The sequence below is a fragment of the Peromyscus californicus genome, unplaced genomic scaffold, assembly GCF_007827085.1.
Source record: "Peromyscus californicus insignis strain IS unplaced genomic scaffold, ASM782708v3 Scaffold_2__1_contigs__length_46816999, whole genome shotgun sequence".
Classification (NCBI taxonomy): domain Eukaryota; kingdom Metazoa; phylum Chordata; class Mammalia; order Rodentia; family Cricetidae; genus Peromyscus; species Peromyscus californicus.
The window spans coordinates 27962473-27978950 of NW_026294540.1; the positions used below are offsets into that span (position 1 = coordinate 27962473).

General features: G+C 48.7%; 1 long non-coding RNA gene across 1 annotated transcript; it reads left to right on the top strand.

The window, feature by feature from the left end:
* Window positions 1-14: 14 nt before the first annotated feature.
* On the top strand, window positions 15-6208 carry LOC128120284 (uncharacterized). The gene is made up of 4 exons (XR_008221824.1): window positions 15-127; window positions 2523-2641; window positions 2878-3057; window positions 4690-6208. It is a non-coding gene; the product is annotated as an uncharacterized LOC128120284 (long non-coding RNA).
* Window positions 6209-16478: the final 10270 nt, after the last annotated feature.

Genomic DNA, 16478 nt, shown 5'->3' on the forward strand with positions numbered 1-16478 from the left:
GGCGAGACCAACTGCCCGAGTGCAGGGGGGGGGCGTGGGGAGGCGACCGCGCCGCGGCAGGGGCGCGCACGGGCTCCGTCCCGGGAAAAGCACCACGCCGTGGTTTTCCAACTCAGCCGGGACCACGGTAAGTGGTTGGCTTCCTGAAAAAGGGGGCAAAGAACACCCTCCCCAGGGACGGCAGAGGTGGTATAGGCACAGGGGAGGGTGAAACCCCCCCTCTCCGGTCACGTGACCGACCTCCTTCCATTCTTCCTCCGCCCCCCCCCACACCCCCCACACCCCCCGACATTGGGCGGCTCCAGACTGGAGGCTTGAAGGCCCAGTTCTCGGCTTGGTCACGCCCCTCTGGGTGAGGCCACGCCCCCTTCCCGGAGGCGGAGCTAGAGGAGTCCAAACCAGTGTAGGACCGAGGGGCGAAAAAAGACAGCGGTTGGTGATCGCTAGGAGCCCGGAAAATGCAGTCAGAGGGAATAACACCCGAACAGTTCTTCAGCGCAGCCCTGTGGGGGGTTGTAGGCTCCTAGACTAGGCCTCATACCGCAGCAATAACAGTTCATATTCATTGATTTGCACGGCTAAAGGGTTTTGTTTTGTATCGTGAGCCCACTACACACAGCCAAGGATGACCCTGATCTGATAAATAAATCCCCCTGCTTCTACCTCTCAAGTAGAATGTATGCACCTCCGTGCCTGCTTCTACCTCCCCAGTGCTGGGATTAGAACGTATGCGCCACCGTGCCTGATTTATGCAGGGTGGAACTCTGGGCTTCCAGAATGCTAGGCGAAGGTTCTATCCACGGAACCGCCTCTCCAGCCTATACTTTGCTTATTAATCCTCACGATACTGTTTCCGGATCAGTTGAGATCACGATCTCAGGCAGCTTTCATAACTTGACTGTGCAGCCGTTGAAGGAAACTTCATCGTGTAGCACCTCCACCGAGAGAGCACAATAAAAGATTGAGACTTTGGTTTCCAAACCTGTTCAGTTAAGTGCATTGACGATTATCCTCAACTCTCCTGGGTTGCTGGGACACTGATCACCGTAGATAGTGAAAGTGTTTGGGGAAAATTCAAGTTGCCGGATGGCCTTCGGACAGTCCTCATAGTTGAGTGGATCTAAACACATTATTCAAAATAGAGTGTGGTGGGTTTCGTGGACACTTATAAAGACAGGAGAATCAAGAGTTCACATTCATCTTTACCTGCATGTTGAGTTGGAGGCCAGGTTGGGCTACATAGTGTGTGGTTGGGGGGAGACTTGGGAGAGGACTCAGTCAGCAAAGCTCTTGCCATGCAAACATGACCACCCGAGTTTGATCCCCAAGAACATGTTAAAAAAAAAAAAAATACAGGCCGGGCAGTGTCGGCGCACATTTAATCCCGGCACTCAGGAGGCAGAGGCAGGTGGATCTCTGTGAGTTTGAGGCCAACCTGGGCTACAGAGTGAATTCCAGGACAGGCTCCAAAGCTACACAGAGAAACCCTGTCTCGCTTAAAAATAAATAAATAAATAAATAAATAAATAAATAAATAAATAAATAAATAAATAAATAAATAATAAATAAATAATCCAGGCACAATGGTCATGCCTACAGTCCCAACATCTGGAGACAGAAACTGAAACTTGGGGCAAACCTGAGGGGTTGCTGGACAGTCAATCTCACTAAATCAGAGAGTTCAAGGTTCAGTGAGATATCTTGTCTCAAAAATCAAGGTGGGAGGTGGAGAGGTGGTTCCGCAGTTAAAAGCACTTCTGCTCTTCCAGAGGACCTGGGGTCAGTTGCCAGGACTTCCATGGTGGCTCAAGACCTTCTGTAACTCCAGTTTCAGGGAATCAAATGCCCTCTTCTGGTACACCAGGTTCACATACAAGGCACACACATACGTACAAGCAAAATATGCATACACATAAAATAAAATAAACGTAAGGTTCAGAGTAATTGAGGAAGACACCATCCACCACTACCCACTTAAACCACCTAGTCATCAGAAGTGGTTGCCCACACTTGTAACTCCAGACCTACATAGCAACACCATGTCTCAAAAACACAGGACATAAAGCAAAACAAAGAGGCAACACTAGTCATTCAGTTTTTTGTTTTGTTTTGTTTTTAAAGACAGTTTCTCTGTGTAGCTCTGGCTGTCCAGGAACTCTGCTCTGTAGACCTGGTTGGCCTTGAACTCAGATATCTCCTGCCTCTGCCTCCCTTGTGCTGGGATTAAAATCGTGCACCAGCTTCTGTTTTTGTTTTTGGTTTGTTTGTTTGTTTTTAAGCAACATTCATTATTCACAGATTGCACATGTGTGCACTTGTGAATTCTGTGATGTATATAGATAATAGAGTCAGCACTGGAATTCGGAAAGGACCTTATAGTTTCACTCCCATTGCCTTAAAGTCCAAAGGGGGCAAAGTGACTTCCTGGAGACCCCTTAAGTGGGCTCGCTGCCTAGCACCAACCTCTGCCGAACTGCCGCCTCTCGTGCTGATTTCTACACTGATGGCTTCCCTTAATTTAGCTCACTGAGCCGATATCTCCTGAGCCCTGGTGACGTCCTGGAGGCTCTGGCGTAGGCACTGAGAGTGCGGTCCCTCACCTTTCAAGGAGACAGTGGTCTACAGAGGAGGAAGGCGGAAGGTGAGCCTGGGAAGAAAAGTCAGTGTGGATGCCCAGCATGAGCTGCTTTGCCGGAAGCAGCTTAGGGAGGGAAGGACGGGCTCGTTTGGGCTTGCGGTTTGAGGGGACACAGTCCACCACGACGGGAAAGCTTCATGGCGGGGGCACGAGGAACCGGCCACATTGTTTACGGACAGCCAGGAAGCAGAGAACATGAACACTGATGCTCGCTCGCTCGCTTTCTCCTTTTGATTCAGTCCAGGGCTTCAGTTGGTGCTGTGATGCCGTCATACCGCCCACACCCAAAGTGGGTCTTCCCACCTCCACTAAATCTTTCCGGAAACACCCTGGCAGACACACCTGGAAGCCTGTCTCCCAGGTGATCCTCTAACTCCCATCGAGCCGGCACTCAAGACTGTCAACCGCACGGCCTGAAGGTACGTACATAGAGATGGATTCCATTACTGCGTCTTCATACGGACATCCCCTGGTGCTCGGTTTTTATCGATTCCCTTCCCTCACTGCGCTAGGGAACACAATATATTTGAGAGAGGAGACACTTGAGGAGGAAGGTAGAAGTTTTAGATCTGAGGCACAGAGAGAAATGTTCACTGTGTAGTGTAGAAGCTGATCTGGGACTCAACACAGAAATCTGGCTTGGAATGGAGCCCTAAGAGTGAGTGGCACATTCAAGCAGATGAGGTCATTAAAAAAAAAAAAAAGGCTCAGGGAAAAGACAAAAATGGCCAAAGACCAACCTCTAAGGAACTCCAACATTTAGAGGTCAGCCATTCTCCAAACTGCCAAAGCAGGAAGCCAGAGAGCTGCGGAGAAACTTGGGAGAATGTGGGGTTCTGGAATCCAAAAATGTTCTCAATAGGCAATGCAGAAGAGTGGTCGTTCCGTGCCGCAGATAGATGAACCAAGACTGCTCTGAGATGTGCACACCAGCTGAGCAGCACAGAGGCCACTGGGAGCCTTGTCTAGACCATTTGCAAGGAGCTGAGAGGAGCCTGAGAGAGTGACTGTGCCTAGCCGTGTCCTCCACATGGAAGCCTTCCTGGCAGGAGGGAGGCGGGAGGATCATAAGGAAACCTGCAAGGCTCAGCGCACTTACCAACATTACACGTCCCGCAAGGCCCCTCCCCCAAGCTTATATGAGCAGCTCATAACAGCTGGGGAAATGAGACTCTCTGGTGGAGCTGCCTGAAGGCTGGGCAGGGAGCTCCAGGGATGTATCTTTTTTGAGCTGACACTCATTCTCCCCCAGTAAATTCATATAAACTCGCTAGTTTACCAAACTATAGACCTGGCTGGCCTTGAACTCATGGAGATCCTCTCGCCTCTGACTCCTGAGCGCTGTGATCAAAGGTGTGCGCCACCGCACCTGGCCCAAGTTGCTTCTTTCTAAGTTCCTATGTGTATGCGGGTGAGTCTGTGGGTACAGAGAGACATGCACATGTGTACAGATCTATGAAGAGCTTGGGTGTTGTTCTTTAGGAATGCCGTCCACGTTTGTTTCATCCTTTTCTTTTTGGGGGTGCGTGTGTGTTCTGGTGCTGGTGTACCCATGGAGGCCAGAGCGGTGTCAGGGGTCCTGCTCTATCATTCACCACCTTCTTCCCTTGCGGCAGGATCTCCCACTGAACCTAGAGCTAGGCTGGCAGCCAGCAACCCTCAGAGGTCTTCACGTCTCTGTCTCCCACAGGGCTGGGGCTAGAGGTGCATGGACACGCCCATCTTTTTCCATGGGTGCTTAAGTTTCAAATTCAGGTCATCGTGCTTTCATAGCAAGTGATCTTACCCAACAACTTCTCTCTTAAGCCTCCCAGCTTGTCTCTCACTGACCTGAAACTCACCGAATCAGGAAGTCTGGCTGCCCAGTGAGTCCAGGGAGCAACCTGCCTTCAGCTCTCCAATACCGAGATTTTAGACATACCACCATGCCCTGCTATTTCCCATGGCTTTTACGCATGAAACTCATATCTGTGTGCTTACTATGGGAGCTGTCTTCCCAGCCCCTTGGTGGGCTTGTTTCTATGGTAGATGTTTTGTTCCTATGTACCCAGGAAAACTCACATAAGTGACGTGAGGACGTGTGGGCAGTGAGGCAGTTGGAGGCCTAAGTGGCTAAGGCTTTGGAAATCGAGGCCTCGAGAAGTCATGAAGGATGGAGCAGCATGGGAAGATCCTGGAGAGTCAAATGTCTACTGTGGTTTTTTGGCAAAGGAGATGGGGATCAGGCCCAGGACTTCAGGCTAGTGCCCTGCCACTGGATAATATCCCAAGCTGATGCCTACTTTTCATTCTACTTATTCACTTACTTTAGGTTTTTTTTTTTTCATATATATTGGGTTTTTTTGAGTAGGGACTCACTATGTAGCCCAGGCTGGCCTTGAGCTCTTGATCCTCCTGCCTCAGCCTTCTGAGTGCTGGATTACAGACATACTCAACAACGCTTGAAATAACTTGCTTTTTTTGTTCCTTTAATGAACTCTAAGTTAATTTTTAAAGTTAGCATACAAAGTGACTGGTTTCGTTCTGACATTTATACACACTGTCATGGCACTCTGTTCATCCCCTCCCCCACTGCCCTTGCCCAACCCCCCTCCTCTACCTTCCTTCTCACAAACAGCCCTTCTTTCTGCTTCACGTCACATGAATTCCCCCACCCTCTTCCTCCCCACCCCCCACTCCCTCCATGAAGATCCTCCTTTGGGGACATCAAGATGGCTCAGGGGATGGAGACACTTGGTGCCAAGCCTCCTTCTGATCCCTGGGACCCACATGGTGGAAGGAGAGAACCAACTCTTGCAAGGTATCCTCTGACCTCCACATATATGCACACACATACACACAGAGTGGGCACATCTGCACATATACACAGCTCCATACACACACACACACACACACACACACACACACACACACACACACACGCACACAGGCACACACGCACTCACTCACATGTGATCTCTTTCTCATCTCTCAGTCGCCTTCTGCTTACACAGCTTACACACCCCGAACCCACTTTAGTTATTATTTCATTTTGTATTTTGTTTTATTATTATTGTGTGTGTGTTAATGATGTGCAGTGTGTGCGTGTGGGCACAGGTTGCCGTGTGCACCTGTGGAGATCAGAGGGCAACTTGCAGGAGTCCGCCCTCTCCTTCTGCCGGGTGGGATCCAGGGATGAAGCTCACACTGTCTGAGATGCCAGTAAGTGCCCTAAATCCACCGAGTCATCCTCCTAGACTAACCCCAATTTAAAAATTTACTATTTTTATTATTTTTAGGATAACTTTTATTTCGTCAAAGACTATTTCATACAAGTATCTTGTTTTTTGTTTTTGTTTTTGTTTTTTGAGACAGGGTTTCTCTGTGTAGCCCTGGCTGTCCTGGATCTCTCTCTGTACACCAGGCTGGCCTCAAACTCACAGAGATCCACCTGCCTCTGCCTCCTGAGTGCTGGGATTAAAGGCGTGTGCCACCACCGCCCGGCTCATACAAGTATCTTGATCACATCTACCCCAGCTCCTGTCTTCCCTCTGTCTTACACACCCCCAATACACACCCATTCTACTTTCATGTTTTTTCCTTTTTATTTTTCTGCACCCCACTGAGTCCAATTAGTGTTGCCTATTGGAATATTTAGTATTTGTTCCTGGTGCGTGTGTGTGTGTGTGTGTGTGTGTGTGTGTGTGTGTGTGTGTGTGCACATGTGTGTGTGCGTGTGTGTGTGTAGGTGCACACGCATGTAGATAGAGACCACAGGTCGAAGCCAGGCATCTCGCTCTATCACACTCTTATTTGTTGAGACAGGGTTCTCTCAATGAACCTGGAGTCCACTGATGAGCTAGGCTGCTGGCCAGTGACCCCAGACATCCGCTGTCCCTCTTACCATCCCCTCTGCCAGCATGCCTGGCGTCGCGCTGCGTGTGTTTAGGATGTGAACTCAGGTCCTTACGCTCGTGCGTCAGGCATTTTTTTACTGACTGTACCATCTTCTCGGCCTCTTTACCCACTTAGTCCTCTAACAGCACTCAAAGCCCAGCTGAATCTTCTCAGTGTGCAGAATTGGCGTCTGTCCAATGGCAGGCTGAATATCCGCACTTGGATACGCGAACCGTGGCGTGTTGGCGTCAGCTAGTGCCAGCTCATGCCAGCTCGGGAGAGCCCATTGTCCACCTCACACCCTAACTGCTTCTTCAGTGAATCAATGTGGATTGTAGGAACTGGAAGTCAGTCTCTGCTGGAGTATATACATCATGGAAATCAACAAATGCTTCTCGTCAGCCCCGCCCCCCTCCTTGAAGAGACACTCAGCAGAGAGAGGAGCTGGTAAGATGGCTCCATGTGTATGTGTTTACCGTGCAAGGAGGAGGACTTCAGTTTGCCTGTCTAGCACCATGTTTAAAAAAAAAAAAGCCATGACAGTCAATACACACCCACAACCGCAGCTCTGAGCAACAGGGACAGACAGGTCCTGAGGACTTGCAGAATAACCAGCCTGGCTAAAATGGCAAGCTCCAAGCCAAGTGAGAGGCTCTGTCTCCAAACCAAAAGAGGTGGGTAATAGAGGAAGCCACCTAATGTGGACCACAGGCATCGGAATATACATGCATAGGTGAGCCCAGGAGCAACACACACACACACACACACACACACACACACACACACACACACACACAGATTGCACACTGCTATAAATAGACACCTCAACATATTCCCAACGAAGAGAATTTTTTTAGTGTCTTTGAGACAGTGTGGCTCAGGATGACCTTGAACTTCTGCTCTTCTGCCTCTGCATTACAAGTTCCGGGACTGCAGGGGTGCGCCACCAGGTCAAGTTCTACATGGTGGGGGGATCGAACTGAGGGCTTTGTGTGTGCTAGGCAAGCACCCTGTCAACTGAGCGACTTTCCACAACTTACATTTTGTTGTTTGTTTTTTCGAGACAGGGTTTCTCTGTGTAGCCCTGGCTGTCCTGGAACTCAATCTGTAGACCAGGCTGGCCTCGAACTCACAGAGACCTTCCTGCCTACCCCTGCCTCCTGAGTGTTAGGACTAAAGGTGTATGACACCACTGTACCGTTTAAATTTTTTTGACATTTGATCTCAACGAAGTAGTCTAGGTTGGCTTCAAACTAGAGCGGTATTCCACAGAGCTGGAGAGACGGCTCAGCATTAAGAACTGCACTTGCTGCTCTTGCAGAAGACAGGAGCTCATTCTCAACATTCATGTCAGGTGACTCACGACCTCCTGCAACTCCAGCCCCGGGGATCCCACACCCTGGCCTCCATGAGCCCAAACTCACATGCACAGACAGAGACATACATAAATAATAAAAGTAAATCTTAAGAAAAGAAAAAGTTAAGCCAGGTGTGGTGGCTCATGCCTTTAATCCCATCACTCGGGAGGCAGAGCCAGGCACATCTCTGAGTTCGAGGCCAGCCTGGGCTACAGAGTGAGTTCCAGGATGGTCAGGGCTACACAGAGAAACCCAGTCTCCAAAAACCAAAAGGAAAGAAAGAAAGGAAAGGAAAGAAGGAAGAAAGGAAGAAAGGAAAGAAGGAAGGAAGAAAAGAAAAAAGAAAGGAAGAAAGAAAGAAAAAGAAAGAAAGGAAGAAAGAAAGAAAGGAAGAAAGGAAGAAAGGAAAGAAGGAAGGAAGAAAAGAAAAAAGAAAGGAAGAAAGAAAGAAAAAGAAAGAAAGGAAGAAAGAAAGAAAGAAAGAAAGGAAGAAAGAAAGAAAGAAAGAAAGAAAGAAAGAAAGAAAGAAAGAAAGAAAGAAAGAAAGAAAGAAAGAAAGAAATCTTTTTTCCTACCGTGGCCTCTCCAGTGCTGAGATTACAGCACCTCCACGTCCAGCCTTCCCAAATTAGGTTTGCCATCTCCCCCAGCATCTTCTCCTGTCAGCCTTAGACTAACTAGTACAGACTAACCACCAACCACTCAGGAGCACCTCGTCCTCTCATACCCAACTACAACAAAGAGAGCAGCTGGGCATGGTAGCTTAGGCCTTTAATCTCAGTGTTTGAGAATCAAAAACATGAGAGTTGCTGTGAGCTCAAGGCCAGTCTGGGCTGCGTGGTGAGCTCTTGGCTTGGCAAAGAAAGCAAAGAGAAACAGAACAAGTGCTAGTTGAAGCTGTACACCCTGGGATGAAATGCCAACGAGGCAGAGGCCAGAGGATCGAGGGTTTGAGGCCACCCTGGGCTACACATTAAAAGAAAAAAAAACAAGTGCAAGCAAGGACTTAAGAAATAACCCCAAAGAAACATTCTAGAACCCTGGGGCTGCAAGTCCTTCCCCTCTGCTTACAGCTGATCAGACACAGGAAGGCTGGGGTATGCAGTTGCTAGACATGTATTAATCTAGAATATTATTAGAAAAGCAAAGAAGGATGATGGGCAGGCATGGTGGTGGGTGGCTTTAAGCCTAAATCCAGGAGTTGAAGGACAGCTTGGCCTACAAGGCCAGACTCTGTCTGGGCTAGGGAGGGTGGATTTCGGTGAAAGGTTAGCAGTTTATATCACTATCTCTTGGATACAGTGTAAATCTACCCCTCTAATTTATACCAACTGCTGTTTCCTACTTATTTTCTGGCTCTAGGATGGTCCTTCTCTAATCAACCTACTAATCAGCTGCCAGATATCTTTCTGAAACGCAAATTGGATCCTACAACTTCCCTCTTCCAAATCAAGTAGTTGAGAAATAGAGCAGCTGTCTAGAATCTCCCAGTGAGGGGCTGGAGTGTGGCTCAGTGGTAGAGCACCTGCCTAGAATCCCCCAGTGAGGGGCTGAGGTGTGGCTCAGTGGTAGAGAGCTTGCATGACGTGTACAAGCCCCTGCGTTCAATCCTCAGTTCTGTAAAATAAAAACCCATGTGGTCATTTCTTGTTGCTCCTTCCATATGAAGGACCAAACTTAGCTGCATGACACTCAGGCCGGGTCGCACCCCCTCCATTTAGAATGCCTTCCACCCCACTGCAACGCTGGCCCCATCTCTACTGCAGCCTTTTTAAACCAGGCTGGGTATTTTTGAGTTCCTGCCACCTGTGCTGGGCCAAGGACTTCCTGTGTAGCCAAAGCATTTGGTTATCTGGCAGAAGGCAGGATGAGACCTGGGCCAGCAAGAAACAGACTCTCACAAGATGCCAAGTGTAGATAGAATACGTCTGCTCAGCAAAGCAGCTGCTATCTCCACCAGATCAGCCATGCCTGCATGCAAATTCATCACAACTGGGCCTGTGGGCTGTTGACACTGTTTCGTGGAAGAGGGAATGGGGAGGGTCATTGGGTCCTTGGGTTCCCCACTTCTTCCCAGGCATGTGGAATGAGAGAATCGAGTCTTGCAAGTTTTCCTGTGACCTTCACAGGCAAACTGTGGCACATGAGTGTGTATATCTGTGTGTGTGTGCATGTACTTGCGATCGTGTATGAGCACACGCACACACACAATCAACCAATCAATTCATCAATATGATTTAAAAAACATTGGAGGGGGGCTGGAGTGGCTCAGTGGTTGTGGCATGGGCACACCTGCACTCACACACTCATAGCATGCACACAGACACACACACACACACACACACACACACACACACATAGCACATACACACACACCTGCACTCACACACTCATAGCATGCACACAGACACACACAAACACACCCATAGCACATATGCACACACCCCCACACTCACACACATGCACTCACACACTCATAGCATGCACACAGACACATACATACACACAGCCATAGTACATATGCACACTCACACGCATGCATTCACACACCCACAGCACACACATGGCTGCTCTTCCAGGGGATCTGGGTTTGATTCTCAGCACTTACATGGCCGCTCACAACTGCCGGTAACTCCAGTTCCAGGGGATCCCTCTTCTGGCCTTTGTAGGTACAGGTACCAGATGTATATATGGTGCACAAATATACATGCAGACAATGTATATTTGTGCACCATATATACATAATAAAAATAAAAATATTTTAAAATACAGAACAATTAAAGTTACAGTAAGAATAAAAACATTTACCCTAATATCAGCACTTTTCACACAATTTGATTCAAATATCAGTGATCAGTTGCTGGCTGAGTGATCTTGGACAACTCATTAACTTTATCTTTTCTTTTGCTTTGTGTTTTTAAAAGAAGAGTTGTTTATTTAACGTGGGTGAGTTTCTTGCCTGCGTGTATATCTGTGCACCATGTGCATGCCTGATGCCCAGGGAGATCAGAAGAGGAGTCAGATCCCCTGGAACTGGAGTTATGAATGGTCGTGAACCCCATATGGGTGCTGGGAATTGAACCCAGGTCCTCTGCAAGAGCAACAAGCACTCTTAACCACTGAGCCATCTTTCCAGCCTGCTTCTCTTACTTTTTGAGACAGGATGTTGCTGTGTAGCCCGGGCTGAGCTTGAACTTACAATCTTCCTGCACAATGCTTCTGAGCACTGGGGTGGCAGATGTGCACTACCATACTCAACTGCTCCGTAAACTTTCTTTGCCTTTGTTGTTGGAAGATCATGCTCATAATTGGTTTGTTTTAAGGACTAAACAAATTTGTGTTTGTAAAGCATTTATTGAAATTCTGGGTACACAGTAGACACTGTGGTTTCCTTAGTGAGAAATGGAGTTCCTAGGACTGTGAGATGGCCCAGTGGGTGGAGAAAGCTCACTAGTGCAAACCTCATGACCTGAGCTTGATGAGGAGGAACCATAAAAAAAGGAAGCCAAGTGTGATGGTGTGCACGTGAGATCGCAGCAGTCCTGTGGTGAGGTGGGAGGTAGAGACGGAGAATCACCCAGAAGCTCGCAGACCAGCTAGCTTGATATTTACGGCGGCGGAGCAATAGAAAGGAAAGCGATCTGACCTCCACAGGTGGAGGGAGAGAACTGACTACCCAAAGTTGTTCCCTGACCTCCATATGCACGCCCTGGCATGTGCACACCTGCACTCACGCACCCATAGCATGCACACAGACACACATACACACACAATCTCACACTCAGAGTACATACACACTCACACTCATAGTGTGCACACACAGCACACACAATCCCACATCCATAGCACACACACAATCACACTCATAGTGCACACACACAGCACACACGCAAATCCCACACCCATAGGTCACATACACAATCACACTCATAGTGCACATACACAGTCACACACCCATAACACACACACAGTATCTCACACACACAGTCATACACACAAAATTACATACCCATAGCACACACACACACACACACACACACACACACACACACACACACACTCATGATGATAATTACAACAACAATAAAAGAAACAGCTCATCTGGGCGGTGGTGGCGCACGCCTTCAATCCCAGCCCTCGGGAGGCAGAGCCGAACTCTCTGGGAGCTCAAGGCCAGCCTGGGCTACAGAGTGAGATCCAGGACAGGCACTAAAGCTACACAGAGAAACTCTGTCTCGAAAAACCAAAAGAAAAGAAAACAAACAAACAAAGAAAGCTCCTAACAGTTATGGTGATGCACACTGTTGTAAACCTAACACTTCAGAGCCAGAGGCAGGAGGAGTTCAAGACCAGCCTCAAGTCAGCTACATCTACTGAGTGAACTGGAGGCCAGTGGGGCCGCATGAGTCCCTGCCTCAAACAGACAAACAAACAACAATAAAATCACAGAGGGGAACCTCTGGTTCCTTTTCCAGTCTAGCCTGCCGTCAACATGGCTTCTGCTCATAGCCTTTCTCCTAGGCCAAACTCCTCTTTCCACAGATTCCAGCTATCTTCCTATCTACAGACCTTTCCCCGTGCTGTTCTGTGCGGGAAACCTTTCCTACCTTGTTCACTTATGAGCCCCTAACGTCTCAACAGTTCAACATGAACTTTACTCACATAAGCCTGTCTGGACTCCCAGCCTCCATATCACCTCATTTTATTTAATTTGTAATAATTATAGCCATATATATACATATATACATAAATATATATATATGTTTTTTGAGACATGATTTCACTGTGTGACCCTATATTTTATTTCTGTGTGTGTGTGTGTGTGTGTGTGTGTGTGTGTGTGTGTGTGTGTGTGCCATAGTGTGCATGTGGAGGTCACAGAACAACTTGTAGGAATTGGTTCTCTTCTTCCACCACGTGGGTCCTGGGGATCGAACTCAGGTTCATCAGACTTGGCGGCAGGCTTTTACCCTCTGAGCCATCTTGCCAGCCCTCGCCTCACTTTCACATGTATCTCCGCTTCCTGCTACATCAAGTTCCTTTAGAGGAAGTGTGTGTTTTATGTGCCTTCCCTTAGCTAGCACAGTTTGTATTGCATACCTCTCATTCAGCAGAAAACTTTTGTTTGTTTGTTTATACAGCATTTTGCAACATAGCCCAGGCTGGCCTTGAACCTACAGTTCTCCTGCCATAGCCCCCTAAATGCTGTTATGGTAGATCTGTGCTGTTTATACAGCATTTTGCAACATAGCCCAGGCTGGCCTTGAACCTACAGTTCTCCTGCCATAGCCCCCTAAATGCTGTTATGGTAGATCTGTGCTACCATACCCAGCTAAAAGATGTTTCCTGAGTTAATGAATGAAACAAATGAGATGCAGTAATTATTTTAACCTAACCATGTCTATAGTATGCTAGAATCTAGGTCAGGTTCCACGACAAATGAATATTGGCCACAGTTGACTGAGGGGTGAATTGTCTTCTTAGTTAGCCAGATGCACCTTTTCCTGCAGCTGGAAGAAAATACAGTACCTACCACTAGATGGACTGCAGATTCCTAACTTAGGCATAACAAAACAGGAAAGCATCTTGTCTGGGGGTGTGGCTTAGTGGTAGAGCACCTGCCTAGGATCCCCCAGTGAGGGGCTGGGGTGTGGCTCAGTGGTAGAGCACCTGCCTAGAATCCCCCAGTGAGGGGCTGGGGGTGTGGTTCAGTGGTAGAGCACCTGCCTAGAATCCCCCAGTGAGGGGCTGGGGGTGTGGTTCAGTGGTAGAGCCCCTGCCTAGAATCCCCCAGTGAGGGGCTGGGGTGTGGCTCAGTGGTAGAGCACCTGCCTAGAATCCCTCAGTGAGGGGCTGGGGTGTGGCTCAGTGGTAGAGCACCTGCCTAGAATCCCCCAGTGAGGGGCTGGGGTGTGGCTCAGTGGTTGAGCACCTGCCTAGAATCCCTCAGTGAGGGGCTGGGGGTGTGGCTCAGTGGTAGAGCCCCTGCCTAGAATCCCCCAGTGAGGGGCTGGGGGTGTGGTTCAGTGGTAGAGCACCTGCCTAGAATCCCCCAGTGAGGGGCTGGGGGTGTGGTTCAGTGGTAGAGCCCCTGCCTAGAATCCCCCAGTGAGGGGCTGGGGTGTGGCTCAGTGGTAGAGCACCTGCCTAGAATCCCTCAGTGAGGGGCTGGGGTGTGGCTCAGTGGTAGAGCACCTGCCTAGAATCCCCCAGTGAGGGGCTGGGGGTGTGGTTCAGTGGTAGAGCACCTGCCTAGAATCCCCCAGTGAGGGGCTGGGGTGTGGCTCAGTGGTAGAGTACCTGCCTAGAATCCCCCAGTGAGGGGCTGGGGTGTGGCTCAGTGGTAGAGCACCTGCCTAGAATCCCCCAGTGAGGGGCTGGGGTGTGGCTCAGTGGTAGAGTACCTGCCTAGAATCCCCCAGTGAGGGGCTGGGGTGTGGCTCAGTGGTAGAGCACCTGCCTAGAATCTCCCAGTGAGGGACTGGGGTCTGATTCAATAACAGAGTACTTGTCTGGATTTGATCTCAGATACCAACAGAAGGAGGTGGAAGATATCAGAAGTTATAACCAAAATTATTCCCTCCCCCAGTTTTCCTTTTATCCTCACATCTGCATTTCAGAACATGAAGAAATACAGGCTCTTAGAGGTGACTCCTGTGTATAGAGAGCAGTGACTAACTGAGGGGTCACTTGGGGAAATCTGTCTCCCAGCTCCAGAGTCACCTCTCTCCCCTACACTTCCCACCTCCCAGTGACACCTGGATCTGTCCCATCTAGGGATCCAAATCTGAAGTCGGACACAGCTGGTCATAGTAAGCGTCTGTCACCAGCAGACAACCAATTAGGCAGCTTAACCCATCCGTCTTTTGGCCAGGAAGAGTGGAGTCTTCTGCATAGCGAGTGCATTGATTACTTTTTTAATTCATTTGCTTGTTTTTGTTTTTTGAGACAGGGTTTCTCTGTGTAGCCCTGGCTGTACTAGAATTTGCTCTGTAGACCAGGCTGGCCTCGAACTCACAGAGATCTGCCTGCCTATGCCTCCGGAGTGCTGAGATCAAAGGTGTGCACTGCCACTGAGCGGCTATATTGGCTGCTTTTCTATCGCTGTGATAGAGCGATAAGTGGCCAGGGCAGTTTACAGAAGATGCTCAGCTTCCGGTTCCACAGGATTAGACACTGTGATACCTGAGCAGAGGCGTGGCAGCTGGAGCAGTTGAGAGCGCACATCTGGAAACTTCAAAGCCCTCCTCCCAGAGACAGAATTCCTCCAGAGCCACACCTCCCAATCCTCCCAGAACAGCCATCCACGGAGGAACCAATATTCCAATGCCCAAATCTTATGGCAGACACGTGACTCAACCCTCCAACAATGAGCTTCTAGTAAGTAGAGACATTTTCAGAAGTGCATGGCTGTCACATGTCCTCTTCCTGTGCCACCTCTGGCACAGGAGTGTGTCCAATGTGCACATGCATTCAGTGTACCTGTGTGCACATATACTAGTACACACCAACACGTATACATGGACACATGGGTTACCTAGAGTCTCTTGGACACTCCAGGCGATCAAAGTCATTCCTTAACTGTTACTGTCAAAATTGGTATGTCCGTGGTACCAGAGACCCTCAAGAACTTAGGGACCTTTCAGAAAATGGACTTTGTGAGCACATGTGGCATTCTGTGTGTGTGCACTTGAGTGTTCAGTTGCATGTGCACTTGTGTGTGTGTGTGTGTGTGTGTGTGTGTCTGTGTGTGAAAGAGAGAGGTCAATGTCAAGTGTCTTTTTCAATCATCCTTTACCTTAGTTTTTGAGACAGGATCTCTCACTGAACCTGGGGAGCATGGATTCAGTGAGACTGGCCAGCCCACAAGCCTCTTGGGATCTTCCTGTCTCTACCCCCCGCCCCACCATGGGGTCACAAGCTGCCACACTTGGATTTTCACATGAGAGCTAGGAATCCAAACTCAGGTCCTCATGCTTTGCCAACTGGGCCATCTCCTCCACTTCTTTTTTCTTTTCTGTCTTATTTATTTAGTTTTTTGAGACAAGGTTTCTCTAAGTCCTACATAGCACAGATCACTTCCAACATACTATCCTGCCACAGCCTTCAAAATGCTGGAAAGACAGGCACTTGCCATGACACCCGGCAAAGAACAGGACTTTCTGGTGAATGACATTAGATCACAGGCCTCTGGGTAGGGAGGTGAGTCAAGAGGGCTCACTGGAGTGCTGAGAGCACGGGAAATAGTCTTCACCAGGGAACAGCAAGCCGGTTAGTTATTCAATACCAAATGGTCGGCCCTGAAAACCTATGTACAATAACATACAGACCCAACAGGTTGTATTTAGGAATATATACATATATACATATCCCCCCGCCCCGAAAAAAGGCCATAGATTTGAAAGAGAGCAAGGAGAGGTATATGGGAGAGTCTGGAGGGAAGAAGGGGAAGGAGGAAATTATGTAATGTATTAGAATCTCAAAAATAAAAGAAACAGAGGCTGGAGAGACGGCTCAATGGTTAAGAGCACTGACTGCTCTTTCAGAGAACCTGGGTTCAATTCCCAGCACCCACATGGCAGTTCACAACTGTCTGTAGCTCCAGT